Raw genomic sequence first — 16603 nt, 5'->3', positions numbered from 1 at the left:
GGATATTCTTGAGAATACTATTCTAAAAATGCAAGGACACAAAGTAGGTATGGAACCCAAATTGCAATACATAGAGAGAAGGTGATATTGTGAGAGAGAAGATACAAGTGTTCAGAGACAGGAGAAATAATGTTATAAAAATGAAACTGTATTTGGATAATTTAATAGAAGGTAACATAGCTGCTTGACAAGAAAGAAAAATGGGAAGCACTGTGCTATATAAATTCTATTTGGAATGTGTTATGCAGCCATTTATCATAACCCATCAGGATCATTAAGGTACAATGGTGTCCTTTTTATTATCTCTGGTAGGCTTCACCTTCAAAAAACATTCAGATTGTGTTGGCACTACAGCCTAACAGGAAAATCAATCAGTTCACTAGATGAACATTAGCAGTGAAACACAGTAGAGTTTCCAGGTGTAAAACGTACCTGGTTTGTTAGACCAGATTTTCCTCCCTTGTAGATATATGACTCTTTTTTGGGGAAAGGTCTGTCCTTATTCGGCTTTCATTCATTTGACTACAGTAGCATTTCACTGCAATCCTATTTGTTCTCAGAATTTAGGGTCAAAAGTTCCATCTTGCGATATGTTCAAGAAAATGAGTCAAGAAACTGCCAGAAGAACGAAATGACAACATTTTCATTCCTGTTCTAAAGCCCCATGCTCTCCAGTATGGAAGCCATAGCCAGTGTGTCTATTTAAATGTAAATTAATTAAACTTTAATAAAATAAAAAAATTCAGTTCCCCAGTTGTACCAGCCACCCTTCAAGTGTTCAGTTGTCACATGTGACCGCTTTATTGAAGAATACAGATACAGAGCATTTTATTATTGCAGAAAATTCTACTGGGCAGTATTGCCCTAGACACACAAACACACACCATAGTTATCAGTCAAGACAGCAAAGCCAAGAGACCCTGGACCCAGGAGAAGCCCCACCACCCTGGTACCCCAGGTGGTAAAGCCAGTGACACCAGGAGCAGCAGGGCACCCACGACGCTGGAGACACAAGCAGCGATGAGGAGGTTGTGGACTGTGGAAGTGTTGACTCTCGGTAATAAAGAGGCAGCGCAGGGAAGAGAAAGACAGAACTTGTGCTATAGCACCACCTGCTGGAGAACAAAAGAAAGGCTTCTAATTTCTAACGATTAGAATCAAGTAATATTAAAAACAAAACAAAAAAAATCCTTACCGCTACTGGTGAAGAACCTGCTGCCAATGCAAGAAACATTTAGAAAGATGGTAATGATGACCCTATATGCAAGACAGCAAAAGAGACACAGATGTAAAGAACAGAATTTTGGACTCTGTGGGCGAAGGTGAGGGTGGGATGATTTGAGAGAATAGCATTGAAACATGTATATTACCATATGTGAAATAGATCGCCAGTCCAGGTTCCAGGCCCGAGACAGGGCGCTCAGGGCCGGTGCACTGAGATGACCCTGAGGGATGGGATGGGGAGGGAGGTGGGAGCGGGTTTCAGGATGGGGAACACATGTGCACCCATGGCTGATTCATGTGAATGTATGCCAAAACCACTACAATATTGTAAAGTAATGAGCTTCCAATTAAAATTAATAAATTAATTTAAAAAACAAGACAACAACAACAAAAAACAACTCAGCTCACTGTGGTCTAGCAGGAAAAACACATCATTTTCTCTTCCTGTTAAGAAAGAAAGGGAAAAGTTCTTAAAAATGAGTGGCATTTCATGCAGACAGGCACAAACAGTAGCCTGTCACATGTACATCACATCCCTTTGGCATCACTGGGGTTTATGTCTGTCAATTTTCAATCACAAGGAAAAAATGCAATAGATCTTTTTATATAAACCACAAAATGTGTAGAAGTGAGGGGAATAAAGCTGTTGACATTAAAGAAAAAAAAGAAAAGTAAGAGATGCAGGCTTGAACCCTGGGTCAAGAAGACCCCCCTGTAATAAGAAATGGCAACGAACTCCAGTGTTCTTGCCTGGAGACTCCCATGTACAGAAGAGCCCAGAGGACTACAGTCCATAGGGTCGCAAAGAGTGGGGCACAACTGAAGCGTGCTTTTACTGCTGAGGCCTGGGTTGGAGAACTAAGATTCCACAAATTGTGCAGTGTGGCCAAAAAAAAAAAAAAAGGAAAGGCATTCACTACTTCAAATGTGCTGGCAGAGAAACAACTCATCAAGCATCATCAAGAACCACAGTAAGAGTGTATCACAAAAAAGAAAATGATGATTTTCTAGAAACCAAACTTAAGGTCACAGAATGTTGTGATCTATCTGAGAATTCAAAATAGCTGTCATGAAGAAACTCGACAAGCTACAGGAAAACTCAGGAAGGCAGTTCAGTGAGTGCGGGAATGAAATTAATGAACAGAAGAACTACTTTACCAAAGTGATTGAAACTAAAAAAGAACCAACAGAAATTCTGGAGTTGAAGAACTCAACAAGATGAAAAATGCGTTAGAAAGTTTTGGAAACAGAACAGATGATATGGAAGAGAGAATTGGCAAGCTCAAAGATGGAAATTTTAAAACGATACAGGTAGAAGAGGAAAGAGAACCGAGATCCAAAAAAGTAAGGAAATTCTACAGGAACGATCCAAGTCTTTTAGGGCAGCATTAGGATAATTGGTATTCAGAGACGAGAGGGAGAAGGGTGCAGAGAATTTATTTAAAGAAATAATCACTGAGGACTTCCCAAACCTAGAGAAGGAACAGGATATATAAGTTCATGAAGCTAAAAGAACAACTAGTTACCTCAATGCAAAAAGACCTTCTCCAAGACAAATTATATCAAAACTGTCAAAAGTCAATGACCAAGAATGAATTTTAAAGGCAGCTGGGGGAAAGGGTGATAACCTACAAAGGAACCCCAGTTAGGCTCTATGCAGATTTCTTAGCAGAAACTCCATAAGCCAGGAGAGGATGAAGTGACCTTCTCAAAATACAGAAAGATCCTGGAAACCAACAGAAATCCAGGAACCCAAACCCAGGACGGAATAATTCCCTTGACCACATCTAGTGGAGAACAAGTATTTATCGCTAGAACGTGCTGCGTGTAATTCATGCTTGAGTTAAGAGTTTAGGAAATTGTACCTAGTTCTCCTCCCATGATATATGTTCACTGTCAGTGAATGGCAGTAACATAAAATTTATGAAATCCTGAATTAAGGAGCACTCCGTTTCTGACTAGTAAGAACCATGACCTGCTCAGCTGACAGTAGTTGGAATTCTAGAGCCTAGAATGCGCAGACTAGTCAAACGGCATAAACCCACTTAAGCACCTACTTAAATCAGAATCATCTGGGGCTTGTTAGACACACAGATCTTAAGGACCCATTCCACAGCCGCTGAGTCTGGGTTTAAGGATCTGCTTGTCAGCGACTTCCCCAGGTGGCTGAGAGACAAACAACCCCGTGGGTAGGGCTTATATTTCATAACAAGTAAACAAGAGCATTCCCTCTAAAAAAGATCCCAGATTCCTGACCTTCCTAAAAGGGATACGCAGGAGCCTCTGCCCTGGATCCTGACCTCAAGGCTCCAAGAGCCCCAGAGCTGATCTCTGAAGGTCTAGGTCTTAAGCTAGACCCTGGGTTTACCCAAATAGGTGGAAGAAAACATGCTTCCACCAGGACCTTGGCATGACCACATGGAGGCCCCAAGAGCTCCAGTCTTCAGATTTTAACCCCACCCCCAGGAAGAAACTCCATGGTTAGAATGCTGGGGAGATGGCCCGGGCCTCCCCACCACCCTGCATGATGGGAATGCCCTCTGAGACCCTAAATAACCCTCCAGATGTATTACTGAAAATGCTCGGGGATGGAAGGACCTACTTCAAATGCCAGGGAATAAGGCTTCCTATGGAGTTCTTTCTTTTTTGTTGTTTTTTTGTCTTATTTATTTGACTGTACCAGGTCTTAGTTGTGGCACTCAGGAGTTTAGTTGCTGCATGTGGGATCTAGTTCCCTGACCAGGGATCAAATCTGGACCCCCTTCACTGGGGGGCTCAGAATCTTAGCCACTGGACCACCAGGGAATCCCTGGAGTTCATTCTTTAGAATGGATATGACAGGAGCATCTAATTAACTGCCTTTCTATCTCCTTGAGGGAGCCACTGGCCTGCACCCCCTCAGACATCTGAAACCTCAACTGTGTGTTGAATGTTTTTATAGTAAAGAAAATAGTTAAACCTTTTAGTTAAAAATAAACAGATAATAAGCCAGTGTTAGTTTCTTAGTTTTGACAAATACTCTACGTGTAGGGTCAGGCCACCCAAGATCATCCCCTGCCCAACCAGCACCTGCTTCACTGACACTCCATTCACTTGACTGACCTTTCTACACACTTGCCCCAGTCCCAGCTAATGGCTGTTCTAGCTTTAGATCAGAGCTCTCCACTATGCTTATCAAAGGGATGATGAGGTGAGGGGCGTGCCCCTCTGCTGGTTTCTCTGGTAACTGATGAGCCAAGATGACGTCAGTTCCTCCCTATAACTGGTAACCTCCCCCTACCACTCCACACCAAGACTACTACCACGTCCTGTCCAGCCATCCTCTACACACGATGGGGTATTGCTCCAGGACTTTGCTCCACTAAACCAGTGATGTTTCTGTTGTTCACTCTGGGCTCTGTCTTTTGTCTTGAAGTTGGGCAAGTACAGGGCTTGTAAGCCTGGGTTGGTGCATGGCAGCCCAGCACCGTAGTAATGTAAGATGTCAACAGTGAGGGGAAATGGGTGAGAGGTATAGGAGAACTCTCTCCCTTTGCAGTTTTAAATTATTCTAAAATAAAAGTTGGAAAAAAATAAATAAAAATAAAAGTTTGTTAAAAATAGATGGAAACCACCTGCTAGAGCCTGCAGGGCTCCATTTGGGCCTGTCTTAGATCCCAGCCCTTCTGCAGGGTCTGGCATCTCTGACGGAGGCTCAGCTTCCACGACCTGGGTTTCTCATTCCATCATCCCTTAGGGTGGTGTCTCAGCCCTGCTCTCCTCATGGACTGGGTGGAACTTCTTAAAAAAACCTCTGCTAAATCCTTGCTACCAGCCCATCCAAGCCACATCCAGCAGTTTCTTCCAACCCGGCACCCCAAGCCCGATCTCCTGGGAAACTACTATATTATTTCCATCTAGCTGAGATCATAAGGTTGAAATGGTGTGGAATTAATTTACCTGCATCTAAGATTTGGCTTGAAATGTATTTCCTCTATTGATATTCCTTGCATATGTACCTCCTATAAAAATGACATGAGACACTGTAAGTGGGAATGGAAAAGAAAATTGGGAGGGTTCATCAACTTTACTTGAAATACTTTTAAAGGGCACATTTTAACTTGTAGGGAGTGGCCAGGGATGAGAGTGGATTTTTTAAAAATCATGCTCCAGCATGCTTATTTTAGGCGGTAACTCTTCAGACGGACAATTTTGAAAAAATTTACAGTGAGCATTGGGCCCTTTTGAAACTCCCAGTTATAAGAATATGAAGAAAGTAGGGGGAAATATTCTCTTTGTGAGGTACTCTGAATGGAATGCATTGTGTGAGGCAAAAAGAAAACTTCATTTGGGTAAGATTCTAATTGTATTCTTCCTTATCACCCAGGAGAAGCTGACAACCTATATTTTACTTCTCAAAAAAGAAAATAAAAGGCTTAACTCATTCAGGTGGGTAACTCAGGAGTGTCTAAAAGCACAGTGCAATGAAATGTTTCCTTTTTATTTTCTCTTTTGAAAACATTAACCCATTGTTTATTCTGAAAGTGTGATGTGGCCTGCAGGATCCTGGAACACTGACTGACCATTTATTTATAAGATATATTAAGCATGCAAAGCTAAGAACTGTTCTTGCCTGGAGCTTTGCAAGGTGTGGCCCTTGCAATATTCCATCTAGAAGCATGGCACATATTAACATACCTTCAGAATGAGGCAGTGGTTCTCAGTTGAGGGTAATTTTTCTTTCCACCACCCCCCCCCCCCACCAGACGTTTGGTCGTGTCTGGAGGCGATTTTGATAGTCCAAGCTGCAGGTGGGGGCGGGGATGGGGAATGAAGCTGCTGGCTCTAGTGTATGGAGGTTAGGGATGCTGCTAAACAGCCTACCATGCATGAAACAGCCCCAACGGCAAAGTATCCCGTCCACAGTGTCAATAGTGCCAAGGTAGAGGTTGTGCAGTAGTAAAGAACCTGCCTGACAATGCCCAGAGACACAGGAGATTCGGGTTTGATCCCTGGGTCGGGAAGATATCCCTGGAGGAAATGGCAACCCCCTCCAGTATTCTTGCCTGGGAAATTCCATGGACAGAGGAGCCTGGTGGGCTATAGTCCATGGGGTCAGAAAGAGTCAGACACAACTGAGCACTCACATGCACAGAGCAATGCAAAAGTTTCTTCAAGGTGGAAAAAGTATTATAATTACATTATAGTGGTATTAGTCTAGAGCTCTGAGTCAGATACTAGTCAGGTGCTCCAGAGGAGCAAAGAAGGAAAGATCACGTCCACTTGGGGTGATCAGAGAAGGTTTCAAGCCTTCAAGCGGATTTTCTGTGGTTCAGGGTACCTCATTTCTCCTGTCTTTGGACCATCTAGAGTCCCTAAATCTTGTATTTCTGTATTTCAGGCAATAAGTACCTGGCGAAAAATCCTTGCCTGGCCAAATAATTTGATTCTCTGTGCTGGAAAGTGACAGGATTCATTCAGAAGCCCGAAGCTTCCTCCTGGCTTGAAGTAAGTGACAATTCTTTCTCTGACTCTCTACTTGGTGACCCCAAACCCCATAAAATATGATTCTCTGTCTTCTGTGGTTAATGTGTTCCTGTATCTGTCTCTCCCAGCATGGAAATACAGCATTTTGCTTATAATTTCGAGGGATCCAGAGGTCCCCAGAAACACATCTCTGAACCTAAGGGTGCATGGGACCCAGAATAAAATATTTTGCCCCAAAGTTTACTGAGCAACAAAATCTACTGGGTCTGTGAGAGCCCTTGGAACCTGAGCTAGCTGTATTTCCAAAATCAACAAGCTCTTTCTCGCATGCCACACTCATCTGTCTCTTGTTTTTCTATCATTGAATTATGTTTGATTTTGCTACTGCTGCTTCATTAAAATCACTTTAGCTCATCTCATGACTTGTCAAAATCCAACTCCCATAGGAGATGTTCTAACCCACAAGGATGGCTTTCTCTCAATCATAGAGAATATTTCTGGTGGGTTCCCTTAAGATAAGGGAACTGCTAGTGAGTGTGTCCATGAAGTCCTAGAGGAGGGGATCTTTGCTTGAAGGAGCTTAAGAAAGACCACCAGCAAAGTCTGTGGTTGGTACACAAAATATTGCTTCAGGGTGCCCAAAAAATAGCCTGACTCTACCCAGAAGAGAGGTGCCAGGCTCTGCGTTGCTATTGTGAACATGCCTGAAGACCCAGCCAATGGGTCAGCAGCAGTGCATGAGTGCTTGGTGGTGTCTGACTCTTTGCGACCCCATGGACTCAATGGATGTGAGTTTGCGCAAACTCTGGGAGATAGTGAAGGACCCAGAAGTCTGGCAAAGCAGCGGACAGAACTGTGACTGAACAATATCAAAGGTAGTCAGGCGTGGTTACTGAACCTTGAAATATGGCTAGTCCAGGGGACTCTTTACCCCCTCTCAGTGTCTATGCTGGGAGCTTTGTACTTTCCTCCTCTTCAATAAATCCTGTTCACTTGCTACCATGAGTGTCTGCATGTTTGTGGATTCCATTCTTCTGCTCCGTGAGCAAGAACTCTGATTCCAGTCTCAAGAGCAGCCCTGAAATATGCACTGAGCTGAAATATCGGCTTCCAAAGGACCTGTGTGTTGTTCTGCTGCCGGTAGATGGGGAAGGCTGGTGCCCTCCAGTCTGCTGGGGAACCTCAGCTGGGTGGGGAGAGCCTGACAATGTGTTGGGCATCAGAAAATAATTCGTCAAAAAGAAACCGGTTCCCTCTCTCTGAAATATGGCTAGTCTACTACTAGAAAAACAAGATGTGCTGTCAGATTGTGAAGATACAGTATAAACCAGAGATATAAATATTTCATTAATAATTTTATAATGATTACATGTTGAACTCATGATATGTGGTATATATTGGGTGAAATGAAATAGATTATTATAGTTAATTTCACCTATTTCTTTTTACTTTTTAAATGTGGGCTTCTTTAAAACCTCCTTGAGATTGCATTTGAGAGTCTCTTTAGAGTTTACATCAGGATTTCTTTTTTTAAAATTTTTATTGGAGTAGAGTTGCTTTACAATGTTGTATTAGGTTCTACTGTACAGTTAAGTGAATCAGTTATACGTATACATATATCCCCTCTTTTTTAGGTTTTCTTCCTATTGAGGTCACCACAGAGCATTGAGTTGAGTCCCCTTTGCTATACTTAAATGTGGCTTTTAAGAAATTTCATATTATGCTTGTGTATCAGATTTAGGTCTGTATTATATTTCTATCAGACCCTGCTGCTCTAGAACCTCATGTACTTCCTGAAGACCAGTTTTAACCTCTGTGGATTCCTTTTCTATCAGACTAAATGACCTGTTGAAGGGCTGGTACATGACCCTGAAGAACCAGCTCAGATCCCTGGAATCCCTTAGATTAGGCTAGACTCTAAGGTCTAGAATATAATTTTAATTGTTTAGTACATGGTCTCTTAATGGGCGCTGTAGATTGAATATTTGTGTCCCCCTCAAAATTCATACCATTGCAACTTAATAACTAACATGACAGTGTTAGGAGTTGAGGCCTTTGGGAGGTGTTGAGGTCTTGAGGATGGAGCCCTCATGAGTGGGATTAATACGCTTATAAAAGAGACCCCCACAGAGCTCCCTCAACCCCTCAACTATGTGCATGCGTGGGTACTCAGTTGCGTCCTACTCTTTGTGACCTCATGGACCTTAGCCTGCCAGGCTCCTCTGTTCATGGGATTATCCTGGCAAGAATACTGGAATGGGTTGCCATTTCCTGTTCCAGGGGATCTTCCCAGCCCAGGGATTGAACCCGAGTCTCCTGCATCTCCTGCATTGGCAGGTGGATTCTTTACCACTGAGCCGCCTGGGAAGCCCTCTCTACTATGTGAAGACACAGCAAAAAGATAGTCATCTGTGAGGAAGTGGGCACTTCAGTTCAGTTCAGTCGCTCAGTCATGTCCAATTCTTTGCGACCCCATGGACCACAGCACGCCAGGCCTCCATGTCCCTCACCAACTCCCGGAGTTTACCCAAACTCATGTCCATTGAGTTGGTAATGCCATCCAACCGTCTCATCCTCTGTCGTCCCCCTCTCCTCCCACCTTCAATCTTTCCCAGCATCAGGGTCTTTTCAAATGAGTCCACTGTTCGCATCAGGTGACCAAAGTATTAGAGCCTCAGCTTCAGTATCAGTCCTTCCAGTGAATATTCAGGACTGATTTTATTTAGGAAGGACTTGTTGGATCTTCTTGCAGTCCAATGGTTCAAAAGCATCAATTTTTCAGTGCTCAGCTTTCTTTATAGTCCAACTCTCACATCCATACATGACTACTGGAAAAACCATAGCTTTGACTAGATGGATCTTTGTTGGCAAAGTAATGTCTCTGCTTTTTAATATGCTGTCTAGGTTGGTCATAGCTTTTCTTCCAAGGAGCAAGCGTCTTTTAATTTCATGGCTGCAATCACCATCTGCAATGACTTTGGAGCCCCCAAAAATAAAGTCTGTCACTGTTTCCATTGTTTCCCCATCTATTTGCCATGAAGTGATGGGACAAGATACCATGATCTGAGTTTTCTGAATGTTGAGTTTTAAGCCAACTTTTTCACTCTCTTTCATTTTCATCCAGAGGTTTTTTAGTTCTTCACTCTCTGCCATAAGGGTGGTGTCATCTGTGTATCTGAGGTTATTGATATTTCTCCCAGCAATCTTGATTCCAGCTTATGCTTCATCCAGCCCAGCATTTCACATGATGTACTCTGCATATAAGTTAAATAAGCAAGGTGACCATATGCAGCCTTGATGTACTCCTTTCCCAATTTTGAACCAGTCTGTTGTTCCATGTCCAGTTCTTCTTGACCTACATACAGATTTCTCAGGAGGCAGGTCAGGTGGTCTGGTATTCCCATCTCTTTCAGAATTTTCTACAGTTTATTGTGATCTACACAGTCAAAGGCTTTGGTGTAGTCAATAAAGCAAAAGTAGATGTTTTTCTGGAACTCTCTTGCTTTTTCGATGATCCTGTAGATGTTGACAATTTGATCTTTGATTCCTCTGCCTTTTCTAAATAAAATCAACTTTTATTATTAGCCATGTTGATCCTCAGCAATTCACTCTCAGTGGTGGAAATACACAGGCTGAGACTCTGGGGTTCTCAGCAAAGAATGAGACTGATTTCCTTGGGAATGCCTAACTTTTCCCTACTGATTTTCATGCAAAGAAAACCTGTACATATAATGAGCAGAAACCAAAATATTTTGTAGGAAGATACTCTGAGGCTATATAAATGTCAGTTTTTTCACCTGTTATTTTACCATTCATTGACATTTCTTGGCTCAGTTCATTATTATTTCCATGGTTGCCAAATGGTGATTTTTCAAATCCAACATTCCTTCTACTTACTAGTTGGAATTCTACTGTAAGGAAAACTTTGTCTCTATATCTATTTATAGTAGTATGGACTCTTGGGTTACAACTTGTTACTACCATTTATTTTGAAGGTCAAATCATCCCAGATTTCACCAGTAAAAGCCCCAGAATCTTGTTGCACAGCTGCCCCAGCTGTGGAGTCAGCCACTGTGAAGCCCTGGTTCATTTTAGTGAAGAGTGGTATTTGAATACCAAGGTCTCGGCACTAGTGTGCTCATAGGTTTTGGGGTATTGCTGCTGCTTCTAGGATCTCTCAGTGACAGAGCTAAGGAATATATGTGTGCATCCATAGAATACATACTGACATCTTTATTTCTAGGTACAGCCAAATGTATTTTGAAAACCATACATTCACACTAACTACAGGTTCTATCCAATAGCACAGGTTCATTCTAGTTTTCTACCTTTTTCATATTTATAACTCCCTTCTCCCACAGTGAGAAACTTGGCTCCCATTATACTATATTTTGGGTTGGCAAAAAAAGCTCATTTGGGTTTTCTGTAAAATGTTATGGAAAAACTGAAATGTACTTTTTGGCCAACCCAATATTTACTTATTCCCCTACTGTCCCTGCTACACTACTAATCTCCCATTGGTGCTATGACCACGATTCCCCAGTCTCATATGGAAACTGAAAGTTAAAGTTGCTCAGTCCTGTCCAACTCTTTGCCATTGTGTAGTCCATGGAATTCTCCAGGCCAGAATACTGGAGTGGGTAGCCTTTCCATTCTCCAGGGGATCTTCCCAACCCAGGGATCAAACCCAGGTCTGCTGCATTGCAGGCAGATTCTTTACCAGCTGAGCCACAACCTCCTAAACCCAGGAGGGCTCTACCAGCCTGTGTGAGGCCACTGCCACACCCCCATGTTGGTGTTCTCCTCACCCCTCATTGGCTCTGAGACCCCACACTGGGCTGCTAGTGAGATCACCACACCCAGACACAGAGGCCTTGCTCCTACTAGTCTGCTGCCCATCCCCATGCAAAGGCCTGCCTCACTCTGCCATCCAGGTGACTTGAGACTAAATTATTCAGGAAGGCAGGCAAGCAGGCAGGCCTGAATCAATTAAAATATCTGAAACAATTTGGAGCATAAGCTAGCCTGTTATATAGCTCTTTAGGACAGCCTACAACATTCTTTACAATCTCGTCTGGTCTATTTAGAGTAGACTCAGGTGAAGACATTGTAAGAGTGTGGTCTTAATGCACAAGTATATACTTTTAATTTGCAAGAGATACCCTCCTTGAGGGCTCCTTGAGGGCTGTCTCTTGAAGCAGAATATTTACTGTCATATTGATTTATAGCCTTGTGAAAAGGAACCTTCTCTGTTTGTTAAAGTCAACGTGATGTTTGATATCAGGGGTAAATTTCTTCTCAATGAAATCTCAAATAACCTGAGTTCAAATCAGAATAAAGACTGATGAATCTTGCCAAGATGGCCCATGATATTGTAGAGGAGCAGCTGGGTAGAAAATATTCTTTCTCTGGCATGAATTACAAGATGAGGCAACACCACATCTAATAGAAAAACACTGTAAAAGAGTCTCAAAGCACTACTAACACATGGAAAGTGTTAGTCAAATGGAAAGATATAAGAACGAAGAATTAGAAGTCTAAGTGGCAATGCATGAAACTATTTCAAGATAATGCATATAATCATTTATGACAATGGGTCCCCACCATATACGTAGACTGAGCAAAAAATATAAATAACATGTGCATAGGTATATCCTCCACAATGCATAGAAACAATATTTTGAACATTCGCTTACTTAAATTAAGAGACATTACATTAAAAACAATAGTTGTGAATTTCTTGTTGAAGTATAGTTGATTTACAATGTTGTGTTAATTTCAGTTGTACAGCAAAAGGATTTAGTTTTATATATATATATATAATTTTTAGATTCTTTTCCTTATAGCTTATTACAAGGTGTTGAATATAGTTCCTGTGCTGTAGGTCCTTGTTGTTTATCTATGTTATACATAGTAGTATGTACTGTTAATCCCAAACTCCTAATTTATTCCCCTCTCCCCCTTTGGATACCATAAGTTTGTTTTCTATGTCTGTGAGTCTATTTTGTAAATAAATTCATTTGTATCTTTTTTTTAGATTTAGATAGTGATGTCATATATTTGCCTTTCTCTGTCTGACTTCAGTTAGTATTATAATCTGTGAGTCCATCCATGTTGCTGCACATGGTATGATTTCATTCTTTTATGGCTGAGTAATATTCCATTGATGCTAGGATGGATTGGGGGCAGGAGAAGAAGGGGACGACAGAGGATGAGACGGTTGGATGGCATCACCGACTCGATGGACACGGGTTTGAGTAAACTCCAGGAGTTGGTGATGGACAGGGAGGCCTGGCATGCTGCGATTCATGGGGTCGCAAAGAGTTGGACACGACTGAGCAACTGAAATGAACTGAACTGAATATTCCATCGTATACGTATACCACATATTTATCCATTCATCTGTTGATGAACATTTAGGTTGTTCCCATATCCTGGTTATTATAAATAGTGCTGCAATGAACACTGGGGTGCATGTATCTTTTAATTAGAGTTTTCCTCTTTTCCAGATAGATGTCCAGGAGTAGGGTTTTTGAGTCATGTGATAATCATCTATTTTTAGGTTTTAAAGGAACCTCCATACTGTTCTCCATAGTAGCTATGCCAATTTACATTCCCACCAACAGTGTAGGAGGGCTCTTATGGGTTTTTCCCTGGTTATCCAAGTGACATATATTCACTGTAGAGAATATAGTAGAGCACAAAGAAAATAGCAGCACTTACCTGTGTAACCACCACTCAGCTTTGTGGTTTAGTTGCTAAATCGTGTCTGACTCTTGCGACCCCATGGACTATAGTCCGCCAGACTCCTCTGTCCATGAGATTTTTCAGGCAAGAATGCTGGAGTGGGTTGCTATTTCCTTATCCAGGGGATCTTCCAGACCCAGGAATCGAACCTGGGTCTTCCGCATTGCAGGTGAATTCCCGCATTGCAGGTGGATTCTTTACCAACTGAGCTACGAGGGAAGCCCTACCACTCAGGTTTATCTCTTTATTAATATTTTGGTATATTTCCTTTAGATCATATTGTTTGTTTTTAAAATGGGATCATACTATACACAGTTGTATTTTTTCACAATGATATATGTCACAAACATTTTCCCATAACATTGATACTTCATGACATAATTTTTTCTTTTTTAATTTATTGAAGGATAATTGCTTTACAGAATTTTGTTGTTTTCTGTCAAACGTCAACATGAATCAGCCATAGGTATATGTATATCCCCTCCCTTCTGAACCTCCCTCCCATCTCTTTCCCCATCCCACCCCTCTGGCTTATGTAATATTTTTTTGTACAGAAGCACCATAATTTATTTGACCACTTTCTGTTGTTGGGTATTATAGTGGTTTTCAATTTTGGCTCTTAGGTATAATGCTGTAATTAACATTTGTATCTAAGTATTTTCTCACATCTATGATTATATCTTGAGGCTAAACTTTTAGAAGTGGAAATTGAGTTGCTGGAGAAAAGTGTTATACAAAATTATGTTGCTATCATAATTTAAATTACATATAAATCAATAGGATATGAAGAAAAGAATAATATACTTTCATGAAATATGTGAGAGATTCTTACAAATTTAATTGACATATTTTTTTTAGCATTTTGGTTGGACTGTGTGCTTAATAATCCCTGGGAAAATTAAAGAACAAACTGTCCCTCAACAGTCTCAGAAAAGCAGAATTTGCTAGTTCGATCCTAGTTCCAAAATCTTCCCTTAGGTTTTTTGTGGTAATGAAGGAATTGCTGCCTCATATCACACCGGCAGAGCAAAGAGTAAAATATTTATTTTGAAATATCTTCTTTCTATCTGGCAGGGATTTGGAATTTTAAAATCTTCTCTCAAATATTTCAGAACTACAAAATACAATAAGCTTCGAATTAAGAATTAATTGGACTTTTGTTTCCCCTACTGTTTGTTCAATTTTTAAGAGCAAAAAAAAAAAAAAGAAAAATGCTGCACAGAATACAATTAACTCTTAGCCTTGAATCATTTTAATGTGTGCTGCTGCCTAAAAGTTGGGGAATGGACCAGATGACTTCTTGAGATCTTTTTCAGCTCACTATATAAATCCAACTTTTATATTCAATGAGCTTTATCTTGGAGAACTTATCACCCCCTGCTCAGCCAACCCCTCTCCTCTTTACCACACATTTTCTTGGTGCTCTAATTTCCCTTTTATGCTCACAGAGGGTGTCTGCCAACCACCATTGTTGTAATTATAGCAATGTTTTTGCTTGAGCATTAATCGAACAATGAAGGTGACATGCACAGAATACCAAGTTCAGCGATGCTTATACAATCATGAGCATGGAACATTCTTAGAACATTAACAAAGATGTTGAAGTATTGATTTAAGATCTGATGTAATATGATTATACTTGAGAGTACAAGTATAATGCTCAAAAGCATAATCCTTGAAGTGCAAAGGAAAGTCAGTGCTCGTTTTTATACAAGCCCTTCAACAGGAAAGATGAAAGAAAACCCATCACAATGTTATATATTATTTATCCTCTTTGGTCCACTATAGTTTTGCAATTTAGCACAGTTTTTGTCTTCAATGTGAATCTCTTGCTCTAAAATACTCTGTAAATGATTTATGTTCATTCCTTTGGTTAAGCTTTTAGTTGCTGCTAGCTGAGGTGTGTGTGTCTGTGTGAGAATCTGTGTTGAGTATTGTGGTGATCACCTGTTGGCTGACCCCCCAGTACCCATGCCCCACTGAATCTTTTCCAATAGTCCCCACGTCCACTGGAGATCCATCGTTACCTTCAAATATCTTTCTTCAGGGCTGGAACAAATGACATGTACTGACCCAAAGAGGACAGTCTCTCGTACTGACTACATTGATTAGATCAGAGATGGCCTTAGCCTTGGTCTTGGCCTATAGCAAATTTCAGAACTGTTACTGGTACTTCTGAAACTCATTTCTTTCTTTTGTTGTAGTGTAGGATGTAAAGTTAGGGTTTTTTTTTCTTTTTTTGGGGGGGAAGGTAACTAGTTACAGGTACAAACTCCCGGATAGCAGCAGGTATGCTGCTGCTGCTGCTGCTAAGTCACATCAGTCGTGTCCGACTCTTAGTGACCCCATAGATGGCAGCCTATCGGGCTCCTTCGTCCATGGGATTTTCCAGGCAAGAGTACTGGAGTGGGGTGTAAAGTTAGGGTTTTATTGTTACTTTGCCAACATGTAACATGCTAACCTCACAATCAATCCAACACACCAAGAAGGGAAAACTGAGAAAAATTAGAGAACTGTAATTATGATTGGGCCACACCTTAACAAATGTGTTACCTTTGTTGTGTGATCCAGTTTGAATTTGTTACTTGCAACTGAAAATACCCTAACTGATGCAGAATCTCTTAAGTGGTTATGGCCTTGGGGAGCATGCAGGAAGCCAAATGGTTCTGTCCTTCTTCTAGAACCCACTGGTTAAAGAAAAGATTAAAAGGAAGTATGGAGAGATAAGAAATCAACCCACTGTGATGGTTAGTTTATGTGATGACTTGATTGGGCTAAGGAATTTCCAGATGGCTGGTAAAGCATTGTTACTGGGCCTGTCTGTGAGGGTGTTTCTGGAAGAGATTAACATTTGAGTTGGTAGACTGAGTAAAGTGCTGCTGCCGCTGCTAAGTCGCTTCAGTTGTGTCCGACTCTGTGCGACCCCATAGACGGCAGCCCACCAGGCTCCCCGTCCCTGGGATTCTCCAGGCAAGAACAATGGAGTGGGTTGCCATTTCCTTCTCCAGTGCATGAAAGTGAATACTGAAAGTGAATTCGCTCAGTCGTGTCCGACTCTTAGCGACCCCATGGACTGCAGCCTAGCAGGCTCCTCTCTGTCCATGGGATTTTCCAGGCAAGGGTACTGGAGTGGGCTGCCATTGCCTTCTCCGCTCACCAGTGCAGA

At 41.5% G+C, this 16603-nt stretch overlaps 1 long non-coding RNA gene across 1 annotated transcript in view; it reads right to left on the bottom strand.

The window, feature by feature from the left end:
• Nucleotides 1–791: 791 nt before the first annotated feature.
• LOC122697523 overlaps nucleotides 792–16603 on the bottom strand; it is a 160789-nt gene continuing 144977 nt past the window's right edge. The window contains exon 4 of the long non-coding RNA XR_006342079.1: nucleotides 792–1115. This is a non-coding gene — a long non-coding RNA (uncharacterized LOC122697523). The remainder of the gene's footprint in view (nucleotides 1116–16603) is intronic.

Source organism: Cervus elaphus, chromosome 7, assembly GCF_910594005.1.
Source record: "Cervus elaphus chromosome 7, mCerEla1.1, whole genome shotgun sequence".
In the NCBI taxonomy this organism is placed as follows: Eukaryota; Metazoa; Chordata; class Mammalia; order Artiodactyla; family Cervidae; genus Cervus; species Cervus elaphus.
This window is presented reverse-complemented; position numbering and strand designations above follow the sequence as displayed.